Source organism: Canis lupus, chromosome 23, assembly GCF_003254725.2.
Source record: "Canis lupus dingo isolate Sandy chromosome 23, ASM325472v2, whole genome shotgun sequence".
NCBI classification, from domain to species: Eukaryota; Metazoa; Chordata; class Mammalia; order Carnivora; family Canidae; genus Canis; species Canis lupus.
The window spans coordinates 50,372,093-50,380,869 of record NC_064265.1 but is presented as its reverse complement, the minus strand read 5'-3'; the positions used below and the strand labels follow the sequence as shown (position 1 = coordinate 50,380,869).

The 8,777-nt window shown below is 49.1% G+C and overlaps 1 long non-coding RNA gene across 1 annotated transcript; it reads right to left on the bottom strand.

Annotated features, from left to right (window-relative positions):
• On the bottom strand, positions 1 to 3,534 carry LOC112652594 (uncharacterized). The gene is made up of 3 exons (XR_003131585.3): positions 3,342 to 3,534; positions 405 to 618; positions 1 to 298 (listed from the first exon to the last, which is right to left on the bottom strand). It is a non-coding gene; the product is annotated as an uncharacterized LOC112652594 (long non-coding RNA).
• Positions 3,535 to 8,777: the final 5,243 nt, after the last annotated feature.

Sequence of the window (8,777 nt, the reverse complement as noted above, 5' to 3'; positions counted from 1 at the left end):
TTGTTTGGTTTGGCCAGAAACAGAGCACACTTGAAGGCAGTGATCAGAAAAATGAAAACTGTTTCATGTTTTACCCCGAGTTGGGACCCCCCGTTGGGCCGCTGTGTAATCCTAAGCAGCGAGGGGACCCTGCAGGCGTGGACCGGAGAAGCTTCTAGAAGCTTCTCCGGCCCCAGACGCCGGCCTTCACTGCAGCAGGGTATCCCCCTGAGACAGACGCAGCCATCGCTGGGGGGCAGCTGTGTGTGGGCGCGGCTGGAGGCCGGCGATGAGTCAATCCTGGGGTCCCGGCTGAGTCCTGGGGGGCAGGTGGGAGGAGGAGCCACTGAGAGAACTTGAAAGGGCCACTTGCCCTGGAATTGGGTAAGACTCGAGGGAAAGCGGGGCTCTACAGTCGCACTTACCTTGGTACAAACTCTGTGCTCGAGATTAAAAGTTGTTTGCTCGGCAACCACTGCATCTAAAGCTGTGATGTCCTGTACAGAAGCCACTAGTCGCACGTGACTATTTAAATAGAATTAAAGATCCAGTTCTTCCGTCACACTAGTCACATGTCAAGCGCTAAGTAACCACATGCAGCCAGGGGCTCCTGTGTTGAATAGTGAAGATGAAAGGACGCTGCCATTTTGCAAAAAAAAAAAAAAAAAAAAAAAAAAAAAAAAAAAAATTCTTTTTAGGCTGCTCTGCTTCAAAGAAAAAGCTTTTGTTCCGATGATGGCAGAGAAAATAAGGGCCAAGCTGGACCTCGGAGCTATCATCTGGTATGTTCGAAATTAAAATTCCAAACTTCATGGGCAAAGTCAAAAGTTAAAGTGACGTCACAGAGCGAGGACAAGGAGCAACCCCATTACTGCAGAGGACACAGTGAGCCCTGAGCTCAGAAGTGTCCCTGAGTTCTGCGTTAGGAATTTGAGGGGGGCCTTAGTCCTCAAGGACAGCCGGGTCGCTTGGCAGAGGCCGCTGATCCCCAGGGAAGGGCAGTGGGTGCCCAGCACAGGTGACGGTGGGACTCAGGGAAGGTGAGAGCATAGGGTGGCAGGGGTTCCACTACGGCAATTACTTCCGTTCTGGAAACTCTCAAAAACGGAGTGATATTTGAGAGCCAAGAGCCTGGGATGTATGCATTACAGGATTTTGTTTTTCTCACTGGGCCATGAGAAGTAGCAGACAAGGCCCAGGACTCCTCTAACGCTGTGTGACTAATTACTCCAAAACTCACTGGCTTAAGACCGCAGTGATCATCTATCATCCCTCACAGCTTCCCACCATGCACCAGGAATCTGGGCCCACAGCGGAAGGGTGTCTGGAGCTCGGGGTCTCTCGTGGGGTGGCAGTCCAGACCCCAGCTGGACGGCGGTCACTCCGAGGTGTGACCAGGCTGCCCCACCTCCAGGGTAGCTCGACTCACACATCTGGTGAACTGCTGCTGGCTCTTCCCAGGAGGCCTGCGTGCTCTCAACGTGGGCTCCGTCCCAGGGCCTTCCCGAGCGTTCTCACAACACGGTGGCTGGCTTGCCCCAGAATGAGCGTCAAGCCCGTGAAGCCACAGGCGGTACTTCTGCTGCAGCCTGTAGTGACACAGGCCAGCCCTGCCCCGGTGTGGGAAGGAGGCCTCCTACGTGATGACTCTAGGAAATACTAGGGGGCAAAGTTTATAGGGGCCCTCGTGGAGGCTGGCTACCACCTAGCCACGCGGGCTGCACGCTCCAGATTATCACAACGTACGACTGGAAATCTGTCCGTTGCAGCTAGCCAAAACCTACCTTAAACCATTTCAAGGAAAATCAAATAAGAGCGAATGCGTCTACTAGCATATATGACGGAAAGGTCTTGATGTACCTAGATGGGGGGCTTCAGTGACATCCCCAGGGTTCTGTCTCATTCTCAGGCCGACTGTCCTCCTGGACTCTCCTCCACCAGGAGCTCCAGCCTCGCATCTCCAGCCTACCAGAGAGAGAGACTGCCTCTTTCCCATTTGCGCCAACAAAAATCCCAGCGGGCTGCCACTGGCTGGAATCATCATCTCTGAACCAATCCCTGTGATCTTTCGAATATGGTACGGATGGATTGGCCAGGCTGGTCACCTGCTTGTCCCTAGACCAGCTGGCTGTAACCAAAAAAATAATAATAATAAAATAAAATGGTGAAGGGTGCTGGGCTGAACAAAAGCACATCCCTGTCTGCTTTCATAACAGAAAATTATATTACGCTCGCCCCCTTATGAAGACTGACAATGCCAAACTCCCAACCCAGAAACACATCACTGTTTTCCATTAGCCTTCCTACACAACCAGATGTAGACATTCTTCTGTGAGATTTATTTTGCACAGCCAAGGCTGGGGATTTCTCCTGGTCTGATAAATCCCTGGTATCTCTAAATCTGGGTGGTGCTTCAAGGAGCCACGGCTTTGGTTTATACCGATCCCAGTACATCATTTCCAAGGCCCCCTCGTGCGTCTTTTTGCCAACAGGTGGAAAGAGAGTGACTTCCCAGCAACACCTTAAAGATGTGTGAGTAAAATTACTTTATTGAAGAGAAATAGGACCTTGCATAAGTGGGGTATAATAAATCCAGTAACAGCTCACTCGTCTGGGGTGGCTGATTTATGATGTATCCAACCCTTTGGAATACAGGCTGTGTTCCTGGGTGGGGAAAAGTTTCCGCAGATCAGATAAAGCCCTCGCACAGCTGTACATTTAACCACCCATTTGAAGCTATATTGATTCTAATTGAGCATATAAACATGTGGTTCTGGACGTGGTGGATTTTTCTAGTTCCCCAGTCCATGGCATATAAGAAACAACAGACCGAGTGGGCTGTGGCAGGGAGTCACTGTGCTGCCAGCAGAGAAGATACCTGGTGGTCTGAGCGGCTACGATGGTAGTGGTGTCCTGGCTCTTGTTGCTCTTTTTTTTTTTTTTTTTTTTAAGATTTTATTTATTTATTCATGAGAGACACACACAGAGAGAGAGACAGAGACCCAGGCAGAGGGAGAAGCAGGCTCCATGCAGGGAGCCCAATACGGGACCCGATCCCGGGACTCCAGGATCACACCCAAGCCGAAGGAAGCTGCTCAGCTGCGGAGACACCCAGGGGTCCCCTTGTTGCTCTTTCTTTAACATGGGTGGTGGGTAAGACACTGCCAAGCACTTGAGCACTTTCCACGTCATGTCTCATTCGACCCTGACAACCCTATAAGCTCAGGGCTTTGCCCCATTTTGCAGATGGGAAAACTGAAGCTTAGGGTGATATCCAGTTATTAAGAAGAGGTCGCATGCTTGGTGACACCTATTGAATAAAACAGGTTAGTAGGTCGCCTCATTTTTCAAAAATGGCTCACCGGACACTTCTCAGGGCATAGATGGGTAAGTGGAAACGTCACTTTCAAGCTCCGTCTCTCCCAGATAAGGCAAAATAAGGTGTCTCTGGGGTGTCTTCCAGGCCTGAGATTCTGTATCGTTGAAGGCCTGGGCTTCTAAGGTCAAAGAACTTCATACACGATTCTGAGGGGGGTGTCTGTAGGCACTGCCAGGGCTCCCGTGGGAGGTCTTCAGGCCTCCCTGCCAGGGCGCAGAACAGGGACGCCCAGGACAGTGGAGGACAACGCGGTCTCTTTTCAGAGTGATGGCTAAGGACGCCCCGACATCTCCGTGGTGGCTCTGGTTCCTACAGCTCCGTGTCCCTGCCCACACGGCATCGTGGCCTACTCCTACCCCGGGTGTCCACAGGCCTCAGCTGCCCTCCTCCCGTCTCAGGATGACACGGGACACATTCAGAGAATCCTTCTGAAGGTCCCTGGACCTGAGGTCAGATGCGGGAACTGCGGAGGCTCCTGCTTTCCTTTGCTCCCTCCCCTTGGTCCCGCTGGTTGACAGAAGGGGCCGTTGGCGTCGCTGGTTTCTTAACCTTGGCAAGCAAACGAGGGGGGAGAATCCACTGTGTGTTTTCTTCTCTCACAGGTCGAATTAAGAGGCCCTTTGGGATCCCGCTCAGCGGGGTATTGGAGAGGATAAGCGTTTTTCAAGACGCCAGGAGTCCCTGAGATTATGTGGCTTTCGTAGAGAGGGTGCGAGTGTGATCCTTCCTGCCGTCCTCCCGACCCGGTGCGGCCCGAGGCCTAACCTGCAGCCGACCCACGTCCTCCTCGCCCCTTGGCTGCCAGGATCTCCGGGGAGTGCGGGGATTTCGGTTTCCTGAGCTCAGGCCTACGAGGTGGGCCTTCAGTGTCTGACCCTCGGCAATTCGACGCCCGCGCCCGATGTTCTTTCTGGCCTGGAACTGACCCTCGCACCCATTTAGAAACACTTTCTTGCACAGGACCCAGAAGAGGCATCAAGGAAGAAAGAGCCAAGTATCGAAATTGTCCTTTGAGAGATAGAACTGATCCCTGGATTCAAACCCTCTGCCGTAACTGGGCGCGATGTTCTCCTTCAAAGATATTTCTTTGTTCAGTGTTAGAGCGTATAAGGATCAGATATACGCTCCTAGGGGCGGATCTTTTTCCCTGTATATCTTTGGGGAAAAAAGCAGAAAAACAAACAAATAAATAAACAGGCCGTTCGTTGAGCTTCTCTGAAGAAATCCCGCAGGACCGCATCTAGAATGGCCTCTATGCTACAGACTGTCTTCGTCTACGCAAGTGCATGGGAGGAAGATGGTTTGGTCCAGCTCCCTCTGCTTCAATACCAGCTGTGAACCGAATTGTGTTCCACCCAAATTCATATGTTGAAGCCCTCAACCCACAGTGTGAGGGTGTTTGGAGTGGGGCCCTTGGGTAGGGCCCTCATGTTCTCTCTTCTGTTTCCCTCCCTTTCTGCAAACCAGAAAGAGGATGGTCCCCAGGACCCGGCTATTTTGGCACCCGGGTCGCCGGGTCGCAGACTTCCAGTCTCCAGAGCAGCGAGCAATACATTTCTGTTGTTTAAGCCACCCGGTCTACGGGCTTTGTTATGAAAGTCCGAGCTAACAAGACAATACTCCACGCTGGCTTTTCTGACCCAGCTCTGTCTCCGTCACGGCCACGCTGGCCGCCCTGGCCACAGGTCCTGGACAGAGCGGTTATGTAGGGGATTTCCAGAGAAAGCCATGTCCTCACTATTGTGCCTCAGCTCTAGAAAACTGAGTCGATACACAGGTTCTTGTTAGGAATGCATTTTAAGGGCAGACGTTGTTAAAACTCGAAGCCAGGCCTGGCAAAATGAGGCTTCGTAAGGGGCAGATCTATTATTAGAGGGCATTTAGTTTCAGAAACGATCTCAGTGGATCCTATGAGCGGGAATCATAACATCACTCCTCATTCCACTTACGAGAAATTATGTTTCTCTCTAACTTTTCCCCTGGGCAACTGAAGTTATTTGTGGGAAAACTCTTATTTCCTGGGCGGAAAATCAAAAGTAGGCAGATGGATGTCTGATACCTGTAAAGACACACAATGGAGAATCTTAAACGACCTTTTTGAAAAAGGGTGTTTTGTGTGTGTTTTTCGTTTTTCACACACAAATATGTGGTTCATCTTTCTTTGAAGGGTATTTTAGAGACGGTCTGGAAAATACATGCTTTGAAAAGGAGGAGCATCTTGAGCCCTGCAGGTCCATTTCGATCCTTACATCTCAGAAATCAAAGTGCCAAAGAAACTTTGAATGTCTCTAGTCACTCCTGACTTGGCAAAATACTTTATTCCAGCTTTGGAGAGAGCACCTGTTCAAATGCCCGGCCTAGCAGGGGCTCTGCATAGCCCTTCGAGGGGCCTGTGTGACTATCAGGCTGGTCTCCTAGGTGTTCCTATATTTGGAAGTTGGCACTTGTAGTAGAGCCTGGGCCTGAAAAGAAACCACTTGGCCGACTTGGAAAAATTCTCCTGAACCTGATGCTGCTGGTCCTGTCCCACACGGGATAACCCAGTCCTGCCACATTCTTCCACAGAGTCAGAAGTTCACTAGGTCCCTGGGCTTGCTGAGATCAGAGCGGGGAGCTCGATGAAAGGCTACCAAGAATAAATTCCCTGGAGGTGGTATGTCTGACGAGGAAGCAGTAGAGAGCTGTTGGCACATGAGGCTATCTTCGGACACACAGCTCTGCAATGCTGCTTTCTCCAATGTCTGCAGATCTGAAGGAAAATTGCCCCATGGAGGTGCTCACAGACAGCCATCCCATTGGGAGTGGGGGCCAGCTGGAAGCTGCCGCCAGTGTCTTAGGAACTTCACTTTCATAGTACTTCAAGCTTGAGAAAACATTAATTGTTCCTTTAAGGAACTGAGGAGATGACTGTAATGGGGAGCGTAGGGGTCTAAACCCCAAAGCCACCTGCGCGGCATGGCACTGATGTATGAAACTAGATGTAATTTTATATAAGAAACGGAGTAGCCGACCTCTAAGAATTCTGAGAAAGGCACACTCTTCAGCAATTAACACGAGCCTACTTCATGTATTTAATTAATCAAGACGGAGGAAGATTTTCCAGTGGGACAATTCACATGCCTGCCCTGTAGCTCCCAGCATATATAACGTCTGGAAAGCTCCAATGACATTTTCATGTCTTCCTGGTGCTGGGCCAGTGAATGGGCCACAAGAAATGTTTATACCGACAGTCATTACCAAAGTGTTCCTCACGGCAGAATCTCATTAATTAGGCCTAGCCAAACCTGCCTGCCACACCCAGGACCCAGCCGAATAACCTTAGAGGATTTAGAAACACCCCTTGGACAAACACTCATTTATTATGAACTGTATTCAGTGAATCAGCTCCACAGCACGATACCACCTGTCAGAACTTCCTCAGGACAGAATGTTTTATAAACTACAATCAAAGACTTCAGCTTTATTTTTCATCATGATCATGGAATATGTTTCCAGTCATGGCAATGATACTCTTCAAACACTTTGCAAATATTAATTTTTATTCCACTTTGACCCATGTTTTGCCCACAACCAAGGACAATGTGATTCATTTTCTTCAGTCCCCTGATCAAAAGACTAGTTTCTACCAGTGCCGTTTGTTTTTCCTGAAATTGATGTGAGCTTTATTTTTTCTCCAAAGCCCTGTAACATTTCCAGAATGGGTCAGAAACTCTTCTGAGCAGCACCACCCATGCCCCGCCCCCACCTGCCTTTCTTGGAAGGCTCTGGAAAGTTATTTGAGTGTGAGCTCACATCCCTGGGTACTGAGGGTACCTTTGGACCTGGAGTTTCCTTCAACACACGTGTATGAACTGCTGACTCCGTGCCAGGTCCTGTTCAAAGTACTGCATAAACAACATAGGCAGTCATGTTTCATGCTCCCCTAAGGTTCACCTTCTAGTGGAGGGTGGCAGGCTAGGGGGGAAAGTAAACCAAGAAGTCATTTTTGAAAGTGACAAATGGTAGGAAGACAATGCAAAGGATAACAGAGAGGGACTGGGGATGTGTGTGTGTGGGGGGGGGGGGTGGTCAGGGAAGATCTGCTTAGGGAATAACAGTTTAGTTGAGACCCGAATGATAATATTACGGTAATCATGGCAGTTCTGTCTGATAGACTTCTCTATTTCTTTTTAAAGATTTTATTTGTTTACTTGAGAGAGAAAGAGCATGCATACAAGTGGGGGGAAGGGCAGAAGGAGAGAATCTCCAACAGACTCCCCACCAGGCCGGGTGCCCAACTTGGGGCTCGACCCTACAACTCCGAGATCATGGCCTGAAGCAAAATCAAGAGCCAGACACCCAGCCGACTGAGCCACCTAGGCACCCCTATATCTCTCTATTTTTAAAGCAATTCCACAAAGATATACACTCAGAGCAAAGAGAGTGATTAGGAAGGCATTGTCCTCTCATATTTTTTGTTTTTTGAGTGGGAAAAGGTATGGAGAGTGATGATAAATTGGTTGTCTCTAAGGAGGTCGACATTGCATTATCTACCAAATTTTATTTATTTTTTGTTTTTTTAAAGATTTTATTTATTTATTCATGAGAGACACACACAGAGATAAAGAGAGAGAGAGAGAGGCAGAGAGACAGGCAGAGGGAGAAGCAGGCTCCATGCAGGGAGCCCAACGTGGGACTCGATCCTGGGTCTCCAGGATCACACCCTGGACTGAATGCGGCGCTAAACCGTTGAGCCACCCGGGCTGCCCTATCTACCAAGTTTTAAAGTACACTGTCCTTTGGCCCAACAACTCTACTTCTAAGATTTCCTTCTATAGAAATAATGGCACATAGGCATGAATGTGTGTGTGTGTGTGTGTGTGTGTGTAGGTATAAGGATATTCGCCGCATCGTTTGTAGTAGCAGAAGACTGCAAACAACCCAAAAGTTCATCAGTAAATTCTAGAACATCCATAGCAAAGAATGCTTTCAGTCATTAAAAAGAACGAGGTTGAGCTCCTGGATGAACTAAGTGAAGAAAAGCAAGGTGCATGAGCCGTGTGTTCAATATCCTATCGCCTTTTAAAGCATCTGTACACACATACGTGTTACCTCCGGAGGCGGATATAAGAAACCAGGAACAGTTTTTACCTTAGCAGGGGTTAGAGGAGAACTAGGGAGACTCTCTATATTCTTTGGTGATATTTGCATTTTTAATGTATTGCACGTCTTAGCTAGTTAACAAACACGTTATGACAATCAAGGCTTCACAGTATAAACAGGTAAGGAATATCCATACAAAATTCTTTGCATGTGTTCTTCAACGTCCCAAGTCCAGCCAGGATGAGTTTTAAGTGTTCGAAGTGCCAAAGCTCCTTAAGTCAGGGATGTAATCAGGTTGTGGGCTGGCTCAACACCACAGCCGGGGCTTGGCTGGGGC